We start from the raw sequence: 20,935 nt of genomic DNA on the forward strand, positions 1-20,935 counted from the left end.
CCACCTGATGAAAGAAATAGACTTACAACTCCAGGAAGTGCACAGAACCCCAAACAAAAGGAATCCAAAGAGGACCACACCAAGACACATCATAATTAAAATGCCAAGAGCAAAAGACAAAGAGAGAATATTAAAAGCAGCAAGACAAAAACAGTTAATTACCTACAAGGGAGCACCCATACGATTGTCAGCTGATTTCTCAACTCTACCCAGCAAAGTTATCATTCAGAATTGAAGGGCAGATAAAGAGCTTCACAGATAAGAAAAAGCTAAAGGAGTTCATCACCACCAAACCAGTATTATATGAAATGCTGAAAGGTACCCTTTAAGAAGAGGAAGAAGAAGAAAAAAGTAAAGATAAAAATTATGAACAACAAATACATATCTATCAACAAGTGAACCTAAAAATCAAGTGAATAAAAAATCTGATGAACAGAATAAACTGGTGAATATAATAGAATCAGGGGCATAGAAAGGGAGTGGACTAATAATTCTCAGGGGGATAGGGGTTTGGGTGGTGTGGGAAGAGACTGGACAAAAATTATACACCTATGGATGAGGACAGTGGGGGAGAGGTAAGGGCTAGGATGGGGTGGGAACCGGGTGGAGGGGAGCTATGGGGGGAAAAAGGAGAAACAATTGTAATAATATGAACAATAAAGATTTATTAAATTTCAAAAATAAATAAATAAAATAAAATAGAAAAAAAAAAAGATAAGACAGAGTTGCTTCATTTCTTAATAAGGCTTTGCAGTGGCCCAGATACAAGGTGACCATGATATTGCATCTGGATAGACAAGGAAACAATCAAGGAAGATTTAATCACAAGGTGTGAGTAGGAGACCAGTAGGAAGGCTTCTCAACTATAGTCAAAGATAGTAGTAGGTGTGAACATAATGAATGGAAAATTGCTTGAGGGATTCATCAGTATTGGGATCAACAGTTTAGTTGACCAAAAGTTGGCAAACTTTTTATATTGAGGCCCACATAGTAAATAACTTGGACTTTGTGGTCCATACAGTGTCTTTTCAACTATTCAGCTTTGTTATTATAGCACTAGAGGCCTGGTGCACGAAATTCGTGCACGGGGGTGTGTGTGTCCCTCAGCCCAGCCTGCACCCTCTCCAATCTGGGACCCCTCGAGGGATGTCCGACTGCCCGTTTAGGCCCGATCCCACTGGGCCTCACAATCCAGGACTGCTGACTCCCAACTGCTCACCTGCATACCTTCCTGATTGCTCCTAACCGCTTCTGCCTGCCAGCCTGATCACCCCCTAACCACTCCCCTGCCAGACTGATTGATGCCTAACTGCTCCCCTGCCAGCCTGGTCACCCCTAACTGCCCTCCCCTGCAGTCCTCGTCACCCCTAACTGCTCTCCCCTGCAGGCCTGGGTCCCTCCTAACTGCCTTTCCCTGCAGGCCTGGTCCCTCCTAACTGCTCTCCCCTGCCGGCTTGGTCACCCTTAACTGCCTTCCCCTGCAGGCTTGATCGCCCCCAACTGCCCTCCCTTGCAGGCCTGGTCCCTCCCAACTGTCCTCCCCTGCTGGCCATCTTGTGGTGGCCATCTTGTGTCCACATGGGGGCAGGATCTTTGACCACGTGGGGGCAGCCATCTTGTGTGTTGGAGTGATGGTCAATCTGCATATTACTCTTTTATTAGATAGGATAGAGGCCTGGTGCATGGGTGGGGACCAGCTGGTTTGCCCTGAAGGGTGTCCCGGATCAGGGTGGGGGTTCCCTTGGGGCATGGGGTGGCCTGGGCGAGGGGCCTGTGGTGGTTTGCAGGCCAGCCATGCCCCCTGGTGACCCAAGTGGAGGCCCTGGTATCTGGGGTTTATTTATCTTCTACAATTGAAACTTTGTAGCCTTAAGCAGAGGCCTGGGCTGGCCAGGGTGTGCGGAAAGCTTGGCTTCCTCCATCACCGGGGGCAACCCTAGCCTCCTGCTCTTTCCAGCTCCATGGCTGCCGCCATTTCTGTTTGGGTTTATGTATCTTCTATCATTGAAACTTTGTAGCTTTGAGTGGAGGCCTAGGCCGGCAAGGGCAGGCAGGCAGAAAGCTTGGCTTCCTTCATTGCCAGGGAAACCCAAGCCTCCCTCCTGCTCTCTGTGGCCGTAGCCATCTTGGTTGGGTTTATTTGCATATTCGCTCCTGATTGGCTGGTTGGCGTGGCTTGTGGGTGTAGCGGAGTGATGGTTAATTTGCATATTACTCTTTTATTAGATAGGATGTAATGAATGGTATGGCCATGTGCCAATAAAACTTTATTTAGAAAAGCACGTGGTGTGCCAGATTCGACCTGCTGGCCTTTGTTTGCTGACCCTGGTCTAAGTCTTTGAAAGAGTCAGGTTGGGTGGGGAGAAGCATAGATCTTGTCAAAGACAAACCAGAGTGGCTAGCAAGGACTTAGATTTTGAGTCACAGGATACTGATAAAGAGAACTGATACTCAAATCTACTACGTGACAGTGGCTGTACAAATAGGGGCCATTCTTTATGGCAACCCTGGAAGATTAGAAAAATGATGGAACTTGAGCATGACAAAGTTTTATAAATTATAAGATAAGAAAATTATAAATTTGGCCTGAGAAAAATAACAGCAAACACCTGTTCAAATACTACTTATATTACTTGAGCATTAAATTATTTTCTCTGGGCTGAGATTCATCCACAGTTCTCTTTTCTGTAAAGGGGATAAGAAGAGTACTTGAGTCATAAAGCGTTGTAAAAGCAAAAATGAGATCCAATGTATGTAAAGCATTTAATCTAGTATTTGGACTCATCAAGCTCCCCAATAAAAAGTCAAAGCCATTGTTATTATTCAAGTGTGTGTGTGTGTGTGTGTGTGTGTGTGTGTGTGTGAAATTGATTGTTATTACACCGAAAAAGAAACCTTATCATACCCTATTTAATATTTAAAAACAGCAGTGTTCTATGAAATGGCCTTCCAAAGATTCCACTTTAAAAAGGATAAATCAGAATAAAGCCATTGGCCCTAGCTGGTTTGGCTCAGTAGATAGAGCATCCACCTGCGAAGTGAAGGTCCCGGATTTGATTCCGGTCAAGGGCACACGCCTGGGTTGCAGGCTCAATCCCCAGTAGGGGGCGTGCAAGAAGGAGCCAATCAATGATTCTCTCTCATCATTGATGTTTCTATCTCTCTCTCCCCTCTCCCTTCCTCTCTGAAATCAGTGAAAATATATTTAAAAATAAATAAATAAATAAAGCTATTGGATTGAGAAGCTATTGGATTTAGATTCAGAGCACACACCAAATTCTTTTCTAACTACAATGTGACCATTGTCACATTTTATGGCTATGTGATTGCTTGCTTCCTTCCTTTAGCTCCTCCTCTTATTCCTTTTCCTCAATTTCTTTTTGCCTGGTCATAAGGAAAGGAAAGAAGGGGGAATTTTATAGGGCAAATGAAGTGCTTCATTTTGTAAATTAAATACTGAATAATATCTAATGATATAGTGCAAATTAGGAAAAAACGGAAATAGAAAAAAAAGCTGTTCTGACACTGAGGAACTACAATAGAACTAAAATCTGGATGATATTAAAGGTTTGAGTATTTTAGGACATAGTTTCAAGTCAAGCTGTGTAGGCAGGGCAGTATTAAAATTTCCTTTAAATTGCATGCCATCAATTTAATAAGGACAACTAGTAACTCAATAATAGCAATAGCAGCTAAAATGGATTCCTCGCTGTGTGCAAGGCATTATATTCAGGGCTACATCCATGAACTAACTTAGTGCTCAAATCATACCTAAGAAGTAGGTGTCATTACAATCCCCATTTTACAGATGAAGAAAATTGACACATAAATAGGGTAGGTAATTTGCCCAACTTGACGCATTAAATAGCAGAGTCAGTATTTTCACCCAGAGGATCTGGGTCTATAGCCAGAGCACTTAACTCAAGCAAATAGCTATGCCTCACATTTTCTTTTCATTTCACTGTTAGAACCAGGGTGACCAACTTGTCCCAGGTTGCCTAGGATTTTTTTTTATTTTTTATATTTTAGCACTGAAAGTCTTGCATCCTGAAAACTCCCTTAATCCCAGGCAAAGCAGGACAATTGCTCCCCCTAACAAACCTCACATACATGAAGTTTGCCCTGAAGAAGAAAGCAAAAAGACCTCAAGCTATCCAAATGGCTGTCACAAGATCCAGAGAGAGGGAGAGCTGTCCAAACCATTACAAAGTTCATCTAAACTTAATTTAGGTGCAATTAGAAATCTTAGTTTATGCAATCATAACGGAACTTGTTAATTGACTTCCCAACTAAACAGAAAGGAGCTCAAAAAGCAAGAGGTAAAACTGACAGAAAAGAAACTAAAAGGCTCTAAGGACAAACTCTGAGGACATTTAATGACACTTAATGACATTTAATTGTGCGTTCGTTGATGCATTTTATATGTTAGTGAAGGGAAACCAACTTGAACCATCTTCAGCAACAAGAAAAATGTATTAGACATATTTGTAAGAGGAGGAATAGATGCCATTAGAACTTGCCTCCTATCATCACTGATTCTCTTTGTAGTAGCTTCATTCTCTTAGGCCTCTTTCTTCTTAGTTAAAAACATGAAACCTGCCGAAACCGGTTTGGCTCAGTGGATAGAGCGTCAGCCTGCGGACTGAAGGGTCCCAGGTTCGATTCCGGTCAAGGGCATGTACCTTGGTTGCGGGCACATCCCCAGTGGGAGGTGTGCAGGAGGCAGCTGATCGATGTTTCTCTCTCATCGATGTTTCTAACTCTCTATCCCTCTCCCTTCCTCTCTGTAAAATATCAATAAAATATATTTAAAAACAAAAAACAAAACAAAACATGAAACCAACAACTAAGTTTTAGATGTTCAACCAAAAGAGAAAATTTGATGTTTTCCGTCCAAATTTTAAAATCCCTGGAATTTTTATCCATTTGCTTACTTTGGATGATGCAACTATTTCCAAACCAAGTTGGGGTCATAGAAGAACATTGCAGCCTTGTAGGAACTGCATTGATGGGGGCGGCAAAGACACCTTTCAGAAGGAGGGGAGCGTACTGATGTCCGCTACAGTCCTCTGCTTGGCGGCCCAGAGTATTCCCACATCTGCTCTCAACCAGTTCTCAACACATTCTCTCTTACTCTTTTTCCTTAGGTAGATTAGCAAAATGTCACCATAATGTACTTTATCCCGCATACAACCACAAAAGCTCTTCCTCCACCATCACCATCAGGAAAAAAAAAAAAAATTAAACACAGTTTAAACATAGTTAATCCAGCTAACGATGATTTTTGCAAAATTGTTATTTACAAAAGTATTCTGAGGTTGACAAACGAGAGGTGAGGGTGGATATCATGGGGTTACTTGGCTCCAAGTTCAGCCATTCTGTGTAACGTCATAGCAGAAGTCATGTCCTCTTCAAGTTAGGCTGCATCATGCACTGATCATACCTCATTTAGTTAGTACTTCAATCAATACTAACTAATAAATTTAATAAGCCAAGATGGTCAATATACAATAGTAGAGAAAAAAATTAGAACTCCCACTTGGAAAGTGAGAAAGTTAACGATAGGATCAATATATCTTAGTCCCATGGTCGGCAAACTGCGGCTCGTGAGCCACATGCGGCTCTTTGGCCCCTTGAGTGTGGCTCTTCCACAAAATACCACGGCCTGGGCGAGTCTATTTTGAAGAAGTGGTGTTAGAAGAAGTTTAAGTTTAAAAAATTTGGCTCTCAAAAGAAATTTCAATCATTGTACTGTTGATATTTGGCTCTGTTGACTAATGAGTTTGCCTGTTAGTCCATTAGAATATAAACTCTATAAGGTCAGGGATTTTTATTTGTTTTATTGACCAATTTATTCCCAGTACCCAACACAGAATAGGCATTCAATATGTACTTGTTGAATATATGGGCATCCTTTTCTTTCTTTCTTTCTTTTTAAAAATATATTTTATTGATTTTTTACAGAGAGGAAGGGAGAGGGATAGAGTTAGAAACATCGATGAGAGAGAAACATCGATCAGCTGCCTCCTGCACAAGCCCTACTGGGGTTGTGCCTGAAACCAAGGTACATGCCCTTAACTGGAATCGAACCTGGGACCCTTCAGACTGCAGGCCGACACTCTAGCCACTGAGCCAGACTGGTTAGGGCTGGACATCCTTTTCTTGTCTCATTCTCGGTAAGCAGAGTGTGTTCCTTGGTCAACTGATGTGGCTACCTAAGAGCCTGTTTGTTGTTCTGGGTATTGCCTTGAAAAAGAAAAGGAAATATTGAGTTCATTATAATACTTAGTGATATTTACGTTGACTGTAAAATGAACAATCATTATTCAAAACATGAATATCTACTCTCAATTAGTCTTCCACTATCTGTGCCTAATTGAAGTCTTCGGTTACTGAGAATATTCCATGATCTAAAGAATCAGGCAACCATTAGACTATTCCATGGGGGAAGGCAGGGGTGGGTGGGGAGTAGAAAGAACTTATATGCATATATACATAACCCATGGACACAGACAATAGTGTGGAGAAGGCCAGGGGTGGGGGGCGGGTGCAGGCTGGAATGGGTCAATGGGGAATAAATGGGGGACATTTGTAATACCATCAATAATAAAGATAAATACAAATAAAAAATAAAAGATAAATCTCAATCATTAAAAAAAAAATCAGGCAACCAACTCTCTCAGTTATAAAGTTCATACAAAGGTTTCCTTCCATAATTCTCTTAGCTTTAGATAAATAATAGAAAATGTTACCTCTGAAATTCAGGTATTTTGGTGGGATTCAGAGAATCCTATATGGATTTCAGATTTCCAATGATGCTGTTTAATGTTATATGTTCCTCTGTAGGTATTGCAATGGATTTATTGAATGTCTTGGGGACATCACATCATGATTTTTATAAATCCAAAAGCAGGGATAAAGTTGAAGCTGTAGGTGTTTGAGGCTGTGTGCAGTAGTGAGTCTGTGTGTGCTCTGTGCTACTTCCTTTAGAGTCAGGACTTTACCCCCTCACAGTTAACGTGGCTTCGGTAAGGCTGACTCCCCCTTCTGGCTTCGAATCTAGGCATGTGGCCGAAGCCCAATTCATCAGGGCAGTTCATAACTTGGCCACAGTTATTAGTTCAACAATGGGTCTCACCACCAATGAGAGACATCCCTGGACTTTCTTTTTTTTTCTGGACTTTTGTGAAAAATAGGATAATTTTCTCTGGAAATATTACTAACCTTATTGCTTGCAGAGGTCATATTTGACAACAAAAGAAAACACATTTCTGAGAATGAAGGACACTCTCAAGGATGAAAGCAGAGACCTAATGATATATAAACTTTGTGCCCTTGAATACCAACATATCTTATATCAAATCTACCCTGGAATTTTCAGTTGTGTAAGCCGCCACAACTGAAATGTTCTAATAATTTTTCTGTTATAGTAATTTGAGATAAAAACTTGTAATAAAATATTTATGAAGCTCTTTGAATGCTTCATGAAATAGTTACGTTGAAATAATGTTGGTATGAGAACAATCCTATATAATAAAGAGGTAATATGGAAATTAACCCTCACACCCTCATAAGATGGCTGCCTACGACCAGGCTGGCAGCGGGGTTAGTGAGGGATGACCAAATGACTGAACAGCAGGCTGCCTGCATGGGGCGACCAGGCCGGCAGCGGGGTTAGTGTGGGACGACCAAACGACTGAACAGTAAGCTGTGTGGGGCGACAAGGCCTGCAGGGGGTTAGTGAGGGACAACCAAATGACTGAACAGCAGGCTACATGGGGCAACCAAGCCAGCAGGGGGGGGTGGCAGTTGGGGGCAACCAGGCTGGCAAGGGGGCAGTAAGAGGTGACTAGCCCGGCGGGGGGTGGGGAGCAGTTAGGGGTGACCAGGCCGGCAGGGGTAGCAGTTAGGGGTGTGCAGGCCAGCAAGCAGAGGCAGTTAAGAGTGATCAGGCTAGCAGGGGGGTCAGTTAAGGGCAATCAGGCAGGCAGGTGAGCAGTTAGGAGCCAGTGGTCCCAGATTGTGAGAGGGATATCCGACTGCCGGTTTAGATCGGGCCTAAACCGGCAGTCGGACATCCCCCGGGGGGTCCTAGATTGGAGAGGGTGTAGGCTGGGCTGAGGGAAGCCCCCCGTGCATGAATTTCATGCACTGAGACTCTAGTGAAATATAAACATCTATAAAGTGCAAATATACAAGCAAAAATACTAAAGGACAGATTATAAAGATAGAGTGATGTACTCAAAGAATAAACAGTCCTCAGAAATAGATTCAAGTTAGAATAATAGCTTTAAAATCTGTAGGACTTCAGCAATACTATCCAATTAGTGTGCAAAATTCATGTGTTTCCTAAAATCATAATATTTACACATACTTATTTCTTAAAATTAACTTACTCATAATTTTCATTAATAAAAAAAGTTTCTTGGTGACTCTCAAATGATACATGTAAGGTGCAGTTTTTTAAATAATGAGTGAAATTTCTTATTTCTGAAGTGTGAAATAGAATATTGAGCCTAGCAATAATTTCAACATAGCAATAAAGAAAGTACTGCCTTTCATCTAAAGGCATAAAAGGTGACTGATTCCAAACCTTATGTTAAACGGGCAGCCATTTGCCTAATGAAGAACAATTAAGGTTATGTGTCTTTTGTGAATATTAACAATTTTCTTGAGAAACTTTATATATAGGGCCATATTTATTCACTAAAGGTACAAATAAGTTGAGTAGCTTAAACAAAGAGGCCTGTTAGAATGCAGCTTAAGGATATGGTTAGCTGGATAATAACTTTCACCAGACACACCCAATAAATTTAAAAGCCTTTTCTTTATGAAAGACATTTGTAAACAAAAATTAAAAAAAAAAAACAGTGGGGGGAAGGGGTTAGGGGAGGGAATTTATCAACTCTGCCAGTTCCTTCTCTTCACTTTTTAAAGCTAAGCCAAATAGATGTCTTGGGATATTTACCAAAATCTATAGTAATAGCACTGCCAATGTTATGGCAAGATAGAGAATAAATTAATGGAACAAATAAATCTGTTCTGTGGCCTCTGTAGATCTGAGGACCACAGGGAAATATTAAAATAAATATTTCTTGTCAGTAATAAGCATAAGCACACTATTAGATAATAAAATTGACAAGGATATATTTAGCATAGGAAAAATACACTTGCTAATATTGTCTTGCGAATAGCACCAATTTTAGTATTCCTCAAGCATGGTTTGTGAAATGAGATTTACACAAGATTTGGCAGTGCATAAATTACTCTGGTGGCATAAGGTATGCATTTTCAGAGCTGCATTAACTGTTTCAGAACAACCACACATTTTAAATAAAAAACCGTGGTGCTGTACTGGATTCTGTTCTAGTGGCCAAAAGAAGTCTATCATTATTTTACAAGTATTTCTTGTAAGCATCTTCTGACAGCATTTTACTAAGCACTGAATGAAATGCAGACATAACAGTAAACGGAAGAGACATGCTCCCGACCAGTTCTTGACTTGGGAGTGTAGGCAGGAGACTTGGGATACAGCCTGGCTTCTTCTCCCAACCATATGTGTTCCTAAATTGGACATATCCTACATCATCTAGAAACAGTTTGGGTTTCTTTTTTTTAATCAACTATAATATTGGGCTAACATTCTTTTTAAAGTCATTTCTGGCTCTAAATTTCTATGAATGTATTATATTTTCCCTGAGAGGCAAAAAATACAAATATCTAATTGATAGAAAATAGACTCATGCACTTAACAGCTACAAATCTATACTAATAATCTATACTAATAATAGAGGAATATGCAAATTGTCCAGGATGCCGTCACAGTAACGACCAAACAGCAGGCTGTGTGGGGTGACCAGGCCAGCAGGGGGTTAGTGAGGGACGACCAAACGACTGAACAGCAGGCTGTGTGGGGTGACCAGGCCGTCAGGGGATTAGTGAGGGAAGACCAAATGACTGAACAAGCAGGCTGCGTGGGGTGACCAGGCCAGCAGGGGGTTAGTGAGGGACGACCAAACGACTGAACAAGCAGGCTGCGTGGGGTGACCAGGCTGTCAGGGGGTTAGTGAGGGAAGACCAAACGACTGAACACCAGGCTGCGTGGGGTGACCAGGCTGTCAGGGGGTTAGTGAGGGAAGACCAAACGACTGAACAGCAGGCTACATGGGGTGATGAGGCTGGCAGGGGGGGCAGTTGGTGGCAACCAGGCCTGCGGGCAGGGGGGGCAGTGAAGGCGACCAGGCCAGCATGGGGGCAGTTGGTGGTGACCAGGCTGGCAGGGGGGCATTGAGGGGTGATCAGGCCGGCGGGGGGGGGCAGCAAGGGGCAACCAGGCTAGTGGGGGGGCAGTTAGGGGTGACCTGGCTGGCGAGGGGGACAGTTGGGGGTGACCAAGCTGGCAGGGGGGGCAGTTGAGACAACCAGGCCAGAAGGGGGGGGCAGTTAGGGGCGATCAGGCTGGCAGGCAGAGGCAGTTAGGGGTCATCAGGCTGGCGGGGGGGGCAGTTAGGGGCGATCAGGCATGCAGGTGAGCAGTTAGGAGCCAGTGGTCCTGGATAGTGAGAGGGATGTCCGACTGCCGGACAGTCGGACATCCCCCAAGTGGTCCTGGATTGGAGAGGATACAGGCTGGGTTGAGGGGACCCCCCCTCCCATGAACAAATTTTCCACCAGGCCTCTAGTACTCTATAAAAAGACATCCATTTAATGAATCCATCCATTCTATTAGAGGAAACTGTAAGAAATTCTAAAAATTCTTTTAATTATTTCCCCAAACCCTCTTCATAATAAATTGATCTCTGCCTTTTTTGTTAATAGCACTTCAAGTACACCTTTATTATAGTAATCACCTCTTTGTCTTAAAGTCAGTTGTACAGTTCTCTGTCCTATTTCTCCCCAGAAACCTGAGTTCCTTCAGCACAGGATCTACCTTGCTTTCTTACCCTAGAGTTATCTTGACATAGATTTGGCACTTACATGATGCTTAAATACATAAATGAATGAGTGAACTAACACTTTTAGAGAAGAGTAGTCAGAAAAAGAAGTTTTTATCCAGAGAATAATGTATAACAACCTTATTTTATAGGTAATATAAAACACAAGATGTATAAAGTATTTTCAAGGTGGCATTACTTGCTAAGACATTTTCTCCATTAATCATTAACAATCTATAATTCAATTCTATTTTTTCCTAGGTAGATTTTTTTTTAATCTAACATGATTTTGGAATAGTGGCCTTATCATTGCTATCTATTTTCATTATCTTAAGAGGGCTAAAATGCTAAATTATGCAACAGACTGACAAATTTCAGAGGGAAGAGGGGGTGGGGCAGGAAGAGTTAACCAGAGAACTTATATGCATCTATGCATAACCCATGGACAAACAATAGTGTGGTGAAGGCCTGGAGAGGGGTGGGAGCACATGGAGGGAGTCAAGGGGGGGAAAAGCGGGGTATCTATAGTACTTTCAACAATAAAGATAAATTAAAATTTAAAGAAAAAAGTTATAGGTGAAATAAAGTATTTCAAAGGAATGCTGCATAACAGACAACTCAGTGGCATGTAGGAAGAGACATTCATTAGCTCATGAGTTTGCAAAATTTAGCTGATTTGACCCAGGATTGCTCATGCATCTGTATCAGCTGCAAGTCATCTAAGCAGCTCTGCTATTATTGTCCAGGCTCATAGAAGCATGTGGAACCTCTCTGTCTATTAGGTGATCTAGGATGGCATTGACTGGGCTGATGACAGTGAGTCAGCACTGCTCCATGTACCTTTTATCTGTTAGCACTCTAGCCCTGGCATGTTCAGATAACAGTGACAAAGGTGCACAAGTAGGCAAGCCCAATTAAAACACATCTTTCAAGCCTCACTTTAGTCACATTTGCTGACTTCCTACTCACCAAAGCAAGCCACATGGCTGAGGCTAAAGTGGGGGTACCAGGCCACTATAAAGTCATGTGGCAAAGGGGATCGACATAGGAAAGATGAAGAACTAGGGCCACTTGAAATGCCTGGAGCACAGAGTTCTATTCTAACTACTTTATAGGACTAGAGGATGATATAGTTCATGCTCTCATAGGATTTATGAATCCCGTAACATATAATTTGCATATTAGTATTCCCCATAAGACAAAAATGTCTTGACCTTATTAGTACTTTCAGACATTAATATTGCTCTTCTCTCTCTCTGTCAGTGCAGGAATTGGAGGGGTGTATGTGTGTGTTATTTGGCTCCTTTGTCCATGACTTGAAGTATTAGCTGACATTTTTTAATGACAAGTAAAGAGTAATGTTCTCCTTCAGTCAGGAATGTTATAAGGAGATAAAAGTGAAAATGAAATGACAGAGGAAATGAGCCAGAAAATAAGACCTTTGGACAATTAAAATTCAGCATCCGAGCCAAACAAGTGAAAATCTTTTAGGTAGATTATATAAATTCATCTTATTACAGATTTCCAAAGAAAACAATTTTCAGTTTTCTTATCACCACAAACAGCTGCTACACCTCCAAATGGAGTTTCCTAATGAGTGTGGAAATAAAATCTGTTTCTTTATATCCCAGATACTCTGTCTTTGCCTGGCTAGTAACCAACACTGACCAGCTGCGACTCTCTATTCTCCAGCCACCTGGTCTTCTTGCTGACATTTGAGTTTGGAAGGAATGTGCACTTTTTTCTAAACATTCCATGTATCATCCCTTATTTATACCGTGCCTGACTCCTGGATTGACCCTAATAGAAAGTGTCAAAATCCCTCTGGCCTTTCAATGAGACACACTGAAGTGCTTGGAGGCTCTCATTGAGGAGACTGCAGCGTGTTTTGTCAGTGGTGTGGAGATTGAGACGCTTACATTTAGATTTCCGAGACACTTTTGCAGCAAGGGTTCTTGAGGTAATATAAGTTATCCAATTAGGTTGGAACACAAAAGGAAGCAGAGCCAGGCTTTTGCAACAGGGGGAAAGTTTGGTCAAGAAGGCTGTGGGCTTCTTTGCAGTTACTTTAACTGGAGAACAATGATAGGAATCACTGTGAATAGTCATCAGGTGTCAGAAGTAACAGTGAGCAGTCATCAGGTGTTAAAAATGTTAATATAAGTTCAGTCTTCACACTAGCGACAAACAATAGAAGGAAGGGAGAAGGGCTGTGGTGGGCTCCTCAGGGAGACCCTCCTAGCTCTTCACTGTGTCTCATCAGATGTGTGCATTGAGAGGTAGGTTGTGATTCCCGATGGAAGCTAAGGCTGTGCATTTGTGGAGCCTAAAATACCTAGCTTTCTTTCTGTTATATGCAACTGAATTCTGCTTCATACAAACATGCTAAAACCAGAGACAATAAGTTAGTTATTTCCTTTCCTGACCACCAAAAGTGAAATGTGAAATGTAGATTTTTACTATTGCTTCATTAATTTTTATTGCTTTCCCTTCCTTCTATTTACTACCCTTAAAAATTATGAAATATTTCAAGGTCACAAAAAGCAGATGAAAAAAGAATGTAACATCTTTGGGTTTCGACTATAAGATTGATCAAATATTAACATGTGCTTCAAATCTTGTTTTTTAACTAAAATATTACAATTTTATTTAAATCCCTCCCTAATCCAACTTCCTTTTATCCATCCTCAGAGGTAACCAATATCCTATAAAATATATGTATATTTCACACATATTTTATGCTTTCACTATACATATATATGAACTCAGACCAATTTGTAGTATTGTTTTGTATTTTTATACTTCATAAAAATCCTTTCCTATTATATGAATTACATGTTTTGCAATTTGCTCTTTGAATCAGTATTATTTTCCTGATATTTTTCTATTTTTAATACATTTAAATCCAGTTAATTAATCGTAACATATCTATCATTTTCATTGACTGATTATGCTATTTCTCTCCTGAGGTTGTTTCCAAGGATTGATTTTCTAATAGCATCTCAAAATCAGTGTGCTAGTAATTGAATTTGTAATTTCCCCTGGTTTCTATAAGTGAGTTCCTTGTTTTCATTAAAGGCATTGATACCGCCATTCCTTCCAGCTCCAAAACTTTGGGATCACCTTGATGCACTATTTTTATTCATTCATTGAACATTGGGTCCTTGTCAGCCTTTCTGTCTGAGCTAAAATGCCACCTCCAAAGAGAGGCATTCCTAAACTAGCCTCCCACTCTCTCACTTCATTCAGCAAGGCTCTTCCTTCTTTTCAGAACATTTTTCACAATATACCATCAATATTTTCTTAAATTCTGTTTTATTTGTTGTTGGTCTTCTCTGATGGACTCTGAGCTCTATAGGTCTGTATACACAGTACTGACATGAGAGCATGGTAGGAGCTCAGTTGATATTTGATAAATAAATGAATAAATGCACAGTGCAGCCCATTGCCTCCTAAGTTTAACCAGTCACTTCCTGACGAATGTTTTTCTTTAAACATCAATAATGTGAATACAAGGAGAGGACATTTAGATAACAAAGAATATAAAAATAAAGCAATGCTTCTAGAACTTACCACATCACCTGGTTATATGTTTACTAGTAAAATCATAGCCATTTAAATGGTAAATATTTTATGCATATAAATAGTTCCTTTTATTTTTACCTTAGAATACATGACCCCAAATAAAAACCACTTTGTCAAATAAGTGGTCTATAAATTAGAGCAGTAGCTTAAAACTTTCACTGAATAAATTGTGTCCTAATAATAGCGTGAATTTTTTAAAATTATGTATAATTTCAAATATCAAGGAAGTACAAAAATAATACAGATACCTATGTACCCACTACCAAGATTAAACAGATGTTAACATTTTGCCATATGTGCATCAAATCTGCCTTTGAAAATGGGAAATAAAATAGTACAAATTCAACTAAATCCCCCCTCTTCTCTCTCCTCTCCTCCTACACATAACCATTATCTTAAAGTTGTGTATCTTTCCTGTGCATGTCTTCATGAACATAGAAAGAGTATAATTGTCATTTATGGGCATATCCCGGGACTCTTATTTAAGAGAAAAAATAAACAATTGCAAGCAAAATTAGATGTGCAAGTAAATACTTGTTTAGAATGAGAAAAGAAATCGCAACGTGTTTATAAATGTAAAAAGCTGGTAAATGTCACGTGCATCGCACAATCCACAAAAGTAATGTATTTTTAAATGTATTGCCTGGCCTACTTCTATAACATATTTTTCTGTACATTTGTGACCACATGGTATTTGATTACTTCTTCTCCAGACATTTTAAAATATTAATTTTTATAGAGCAATTAAAAAGAAAATTGTTTCCCCTCTAGCGTGCATGCACTAATTTAATTTTTTATTATTGATAACCAGAGTGTATTAAACTTACTACTTCACACATGTGCTTCCCTGTTGTGCTGATACATGTTTATGCCCAACATATCAGGGACTCAGAAGGAAGAAGCTCTAGCTAGTGAAGGTCATTAACATCGCTGGAGGTCAGCAGCTGCGGCTGAGGGCGAGCTGGTTCTGGCTCAACAAGGTAATGCATGCCTGTCTTACTTCCTGCTGAGCTCTTCCAGTTGTCTACAACTTTGCGGGAGATACTTACAGCCTCATGACGGTTTTGAAGCAAATAATAGTGAATTATTTTAATGATAAGGAGCCTTGAAGCTCATGTTACAAGTGCCTCTAGACAGGGGAAGTGGATCTCCCTTTAGTAATCCACATGGAAACCATCTGAGAACATACTCAAATTTTCAAAAAGATGAGGAATAAAAAAGACCTAGGGATAGATGGGAAAAAATAGAAAGGGACAGAGGAAAAAAAAGGAATGAGAAGAAGGAAATGAAACAACAGAGAGACAGGAAAAACATATGTGCTCTAGAGATGCAGGTATATTGATAAATTGGAAAGATCAAGAAAGAACTGGAGCCGAAACCGGTTTGGCTCAGTGGATAGAGCGTCGGCCTGCGGACTGAAGAGTCCTGGGTTCGATTCCGGTCAAGGGCATGTACCTTGGTTGCGGGCACATCCCCAGTAGGGGGTGTGCAGGAGGCAGCTGATCGATGTTTCTCTCTCATCGATGTTTCTAGCTCTCTATCCCTCTCCCTTCCTCTCTGTAAAAATATCAATAAAATATATTTAAAAAAAAAAAAAAAGAAAGAACTGGAAAGACCAGAACAGCATTTGCAATATTTTAACTTTACCTTTTAATTATACTTTTTTTTTTTCAAATATAGAGCTAGCTACAAATTATTTTATTGTTTTCTTTGGAAATTTTCTCAAATTCAGTATCTCCTCCCCTTTTCAATCCACAACCAGCACAACCCTTTCCTCCTCTGTGGGCAGTGAGCCTCCAGGGGTCCATTGTGCGGCACTCCCTCCCCTAGGCTGGCCCTTGCCTGCCTGCTCCTTCCTGCTGCCATCAATCAGCCTTTTGGGCTCTGCTTGGAGCAACAGAGTCCCTAACTCCTCCCTATGCTGCATTTATCAAAACAGCTACACAGTTCCTCTTGGGTTTCTTATACACTTCCTTTGTTTTCTTATTTGGTTTTGTTACTGATAGTGACTAAATGAAAGCAGACAGCAATAAACCATTCATAGACCGCATTACCAACTAACAGTAATGATCATTATTAAACTCTATGTGCCATACTTTGTTCTAAGACCTTTGATATACGTCCACTGTCGTCCTAACAACAATCCTATGAAATTGTGTTATTTATAAGATATTTTTATCTCACTTTATAGTGGAGAACCCTAAGTCACTGAGCTATAGAAGGTGATTGGCTTTTTTTGTTTGTTTTGTTTTGGGGGTGTGTGTGTGTTGAAACATATTCCAGATGCTGTTAGGCCAAGTGAAATTTTATGTGCCAGAGAGTGGGTGTTTCGAATTCTCCTAGGCTCATATGAGTTTTATTTATTTGCCAGAAGAAAACTCCATATTTTCAGAGTTCTTTGATCTCTTATGAGAAACTTAATTTAAGAAAATCCTTGGATATTTCTTTCTCTTGAAATCAGACCACCCTGTTTCTCGGTTTTGTTTTTTTCTCTCACAAAAGAAAAGCAGTGATATTTAATATCTCCACAAAAGGAAATAGTGATTATGTTGGTAGATCCCTGGCTTTTTGTAAGAACCACATCTTCCCGGCTGTTTGGGTCCAGTAATTTGACTGTATAGCTTGTTAGGAGCCTCCCCTATTGTATACGTGAGGCGGGGTCCCACTTCTCTCCAGCTGTGCGACTTCGGTCCATGCACACTCTCTCTGGGCCTCAGGTTCATTACCTGTACAACGAAAGGATTGGTCTAGAACAGAACATCTCAAATATGACTGTCGGCATTGTGGCTGGATAATTCTTTGTTGTGAGAGGCTGCCTTTTCCTTGCGGTGTTTTATCTGCTACATGCCAGCAGCATCCCCTGGATAATTAAAAATGTCTCTAGATGTCACCAAATGTCCTCTGGCAGGCACATCTCCAACAAGTGAGAACAACGGGTCTAAAAGGACATTTTAGTTCTCTCCTTGCACTTAAACTTTAAATTTTTCAAGAACTCCAGCAATAGTCAGAGGTACGATACACTTTTGATATTTTATGTTATTTAGGAAGACATTTTCTGCTGAGAAATGTTAAGATTTCTTTCCCCTCTTCTCCCTCTTCATCACCATGACAACAAATTACTGCTAGGAAGTAACATTTATTACAAAGAGCAGAGTGCTAAAGCCAAGGTGGATAGCTCCTTCTCAAAAGCTGGTACCTAATAAATCAAAGATTGCTTGTTCTTCATGTGTGTAAATTGCATCTGTCTTTTGAAGGACCAATGATTCATTAGGGAAATAATAAATGGTTATGCATTTGAGTACACAGAAATAGAAGGTAAACCTAAGTGAGGAAACTTACTTAGATAACCACAATCTTATTTAAATTGGGAATTTATAATCATCATTCCCCAAAAGTGTGGAAAAATATGCCAATTAGGGCCATCTAAACTTCAAAATATTGTATTTCATACTTAGACCAAATTTCAGCATTGCTTATGATGCTTATCCAAGAAGCCCAGGATACTCCTCCTTGGCAACATCCAGCTCCCTACTGCTTGGTTGCTCATTAAAGTGATATCTATGGTGGCACTTGTCTTTGCTCAGGACACATTTAATTATCTCTGTTCAACACCCTTTCTCACAATGGCTGAGGACACCTGTAATCCCAAGAAAAGCAGGCAAAGTTCTGGACTATAATGAGAGAATTTTTTAGGAATTTATCCACTTGTCTTTGGAAATGTCAGAACTGAAAATTTTGTAGAGTCCCTGAGCTGGGACCATGACAAATTGTAACCAATAGTAGTGTTACCGGTGGAATGCCCTCTGTGTCCTATCTGTTACCGGTGGAAGTGAAGTTCTTGCAATGTCACAAGCAAAGGAATTTCCTGACGTCCATGGGAGTATGAGTGATCTTTATTTCTGTGGAATTAAACCCCTGGGTTACCAGTGTCCCGTTTTCCCCCATCCCACCCTGGGAAAAGTCCAATCTTGTCTTCAGCAGGGCAAGAATGAAGGCCACTGCCCAGAGTCTCCACTCCATATGAAAGCACCGTCCAGTCCAGCATCTATCCAGGGGAGCCTGTGTTCCCAGCTCAGTCCATTGTGTGTAGGGTCCACATGGTCACTGGCCCTGCAGCTGCTTAAGGCCACATGGCAATGGAGAGAAAACAGGCGAACAAATCAGCCAGTGCGGGTCACAGAGCAAGAGAGCGAGAGGGAACAAGGAGAACAAGAGAGAAGGAGTTCTTTAGGGATGTTTAACCTTTAAAGAGTTCACACACTTGCAGTGGCTTTCCCCTTCTAGCTAATCCATGGTAACCCAGGCTAGACTGAGAGGAAAACACCTTCTCTAGGTCACCCCGACTTCACTGTGCATATGCCCATCTTCCCCTTTGTTGGATCCCCGCCCCCAGTGATTTGCAGGGAATGGACTGGGCGTTTCCTGGGGAGTGTGAAGCTGTGGCTTCACGGTGAAGCTGTCCACCCCTGCTTACAATGTGTGGACTCCCCTTTGTTGTTCCCCCTCTTATTAATACTAATAACTAGATAATTATGATGATAACAGTAGGAAGGGTTAAGGATGATTATCAGACTTCTGATTATTTGGTGATGGCTTTACTTTATGGACTTTCCACTGGTTAAGATAAGAAAACTGGAAAAAAAAAAAACAAGACTTGGGGGAGAAAACTATACCAACATTGAGTTAATAATTACTTCTTCTTGCTATACCATGAGTTCTTTGCAAATAGAGACTCTATCTTCTTTCTAATCTTTATTGTTGAAGTATTACATATACCTCCCTCTTTCCCCCATTGACTTCTTCTAGCCCACCCTCATCCCTTCCCCCAGGCCTTCAGCACCCTATTGTCTGTGTCCATGGGTTATGCATATATACATACCAGTTCTTTGGTTAATTCCTTCCAGCCTACCCACCCTACCCCACCTCCCCTCTGAGATTCGACAGTCTGTTCTATGCTTCTATGTCTCTGGATCTATTTTGTTCATCAGTTTATTTTGCTCATTATATTCCATATATGAGTGAGATCATGTGATATTTATCTTTCTCTGACTGGCTTATTTCACTTAGCATAATACTCCCCAAGGTGCAACCATGCTGTTGCAAATGGTAAAAGTTCTTTCTTTTACAGCTGCATAGTATTCTATTGTATAAATATACCACAGCTTTTTTATCCACTCACCTGCTGATGGGCACTTGGGCTGTTTCCACATCTTACTATTGTAAATTGTGCTGTTGTGATCATAGGGGTGAATATATTCTTTCAGGTTGGCTAGAGATTATATCTTATTTAAGTTCATATTAATGGGACTTGACATTCTATCTGAAATTGATGAAAGTGAGTATTTTTAATTATTTATAGCATGTATAAATAAAGTAAGTGTTCTTTTATTCAACAATCATATATTGAGTGCTATGGATCACTGTTGTGAATAAAGACACGACTCTTTCTATGTAGCTTACATTGCAGCAAGTATTTACAATACAGAAGCATTAACCTGAAGGAGTTTCCTGGACATGTCCTTGTCTGCCAGACTTAATTATTGTTGGCATTTTAGAGGGTCCATAAAATAATATCCCTCTTGAATACAGTGACACCTTTCTGTTCCCTCTGCCAAGAACTCTCTTTTTCCAGTAATCCACATGGTTTGCTTTACAACTTATTGTATAGTCAGAGTTCTCCAGAGAAACAAAATCAACATCATGTAGCTAGAGAAAAGTAGGTTTATTATAAGGAATTGGCTGACAAGAAATACGGATGCAGACAAGACTTAAGGTCTGTAGTCAACAAGCTGAAGACCTAGAAGCACTAATGACATAGTTCCAGTTTAAGTCTGAAGATCTGAGAACCAGAAGAGCAAATGATATAATTGCAGTTCAAATGCCAGCAGGTTCAAAACCCAGGAAGAGCTGATGTTCCAATTTGAGTCTCAGGGCAGGAACAAAAGCTACTTCACAGCCCAAAGGCCATCAGAGTTCTCCCTACTCACAGAAAACTCAGTGTTTTTGTTCTATTCAGTCCTTCAACTGATTGGATGAGGCTCACCCACATTAGGGAGAGAATCTGCTTTATTCAGTCTCCCAATTCAAATGTCAATCTCATGCAGAAATACCCTCAAAGAAACACCTGAAATAATGCTTATCTAAATGTCTGGGCACATCATGGCCCATCCAAGGTGACAAAATTAATCCTCATGCATATCTAAGGATGTGGTCAAATGTCACTACTCAGTGAGGCCACACTGACCACCCATGCCATTTTTTTATAAGCCCACCCTGCTTTTTATTTCTTCCCATATAATTTTTTACCTTCTGATATAGTGTACTCTATTACTTTATCTATTTAATATACTATATTATTTATTTATAGTTATGTTCAATTTTGTCTTCCCAAGCTTTATATGTTCCATGAGTCATAT

The sequence above is a fragment of the Plecotus auritus genome (assembly GCF_963455305.1).
Source record: "Plecotus auritus genome assembly, chromosome: 1".
Lineage (NCBI taxonomy): Eukaryota > Metazoa > Chordata > Mammalia > Chiroptera > Vespertilionidae > Plecotus > Plecotus auritus.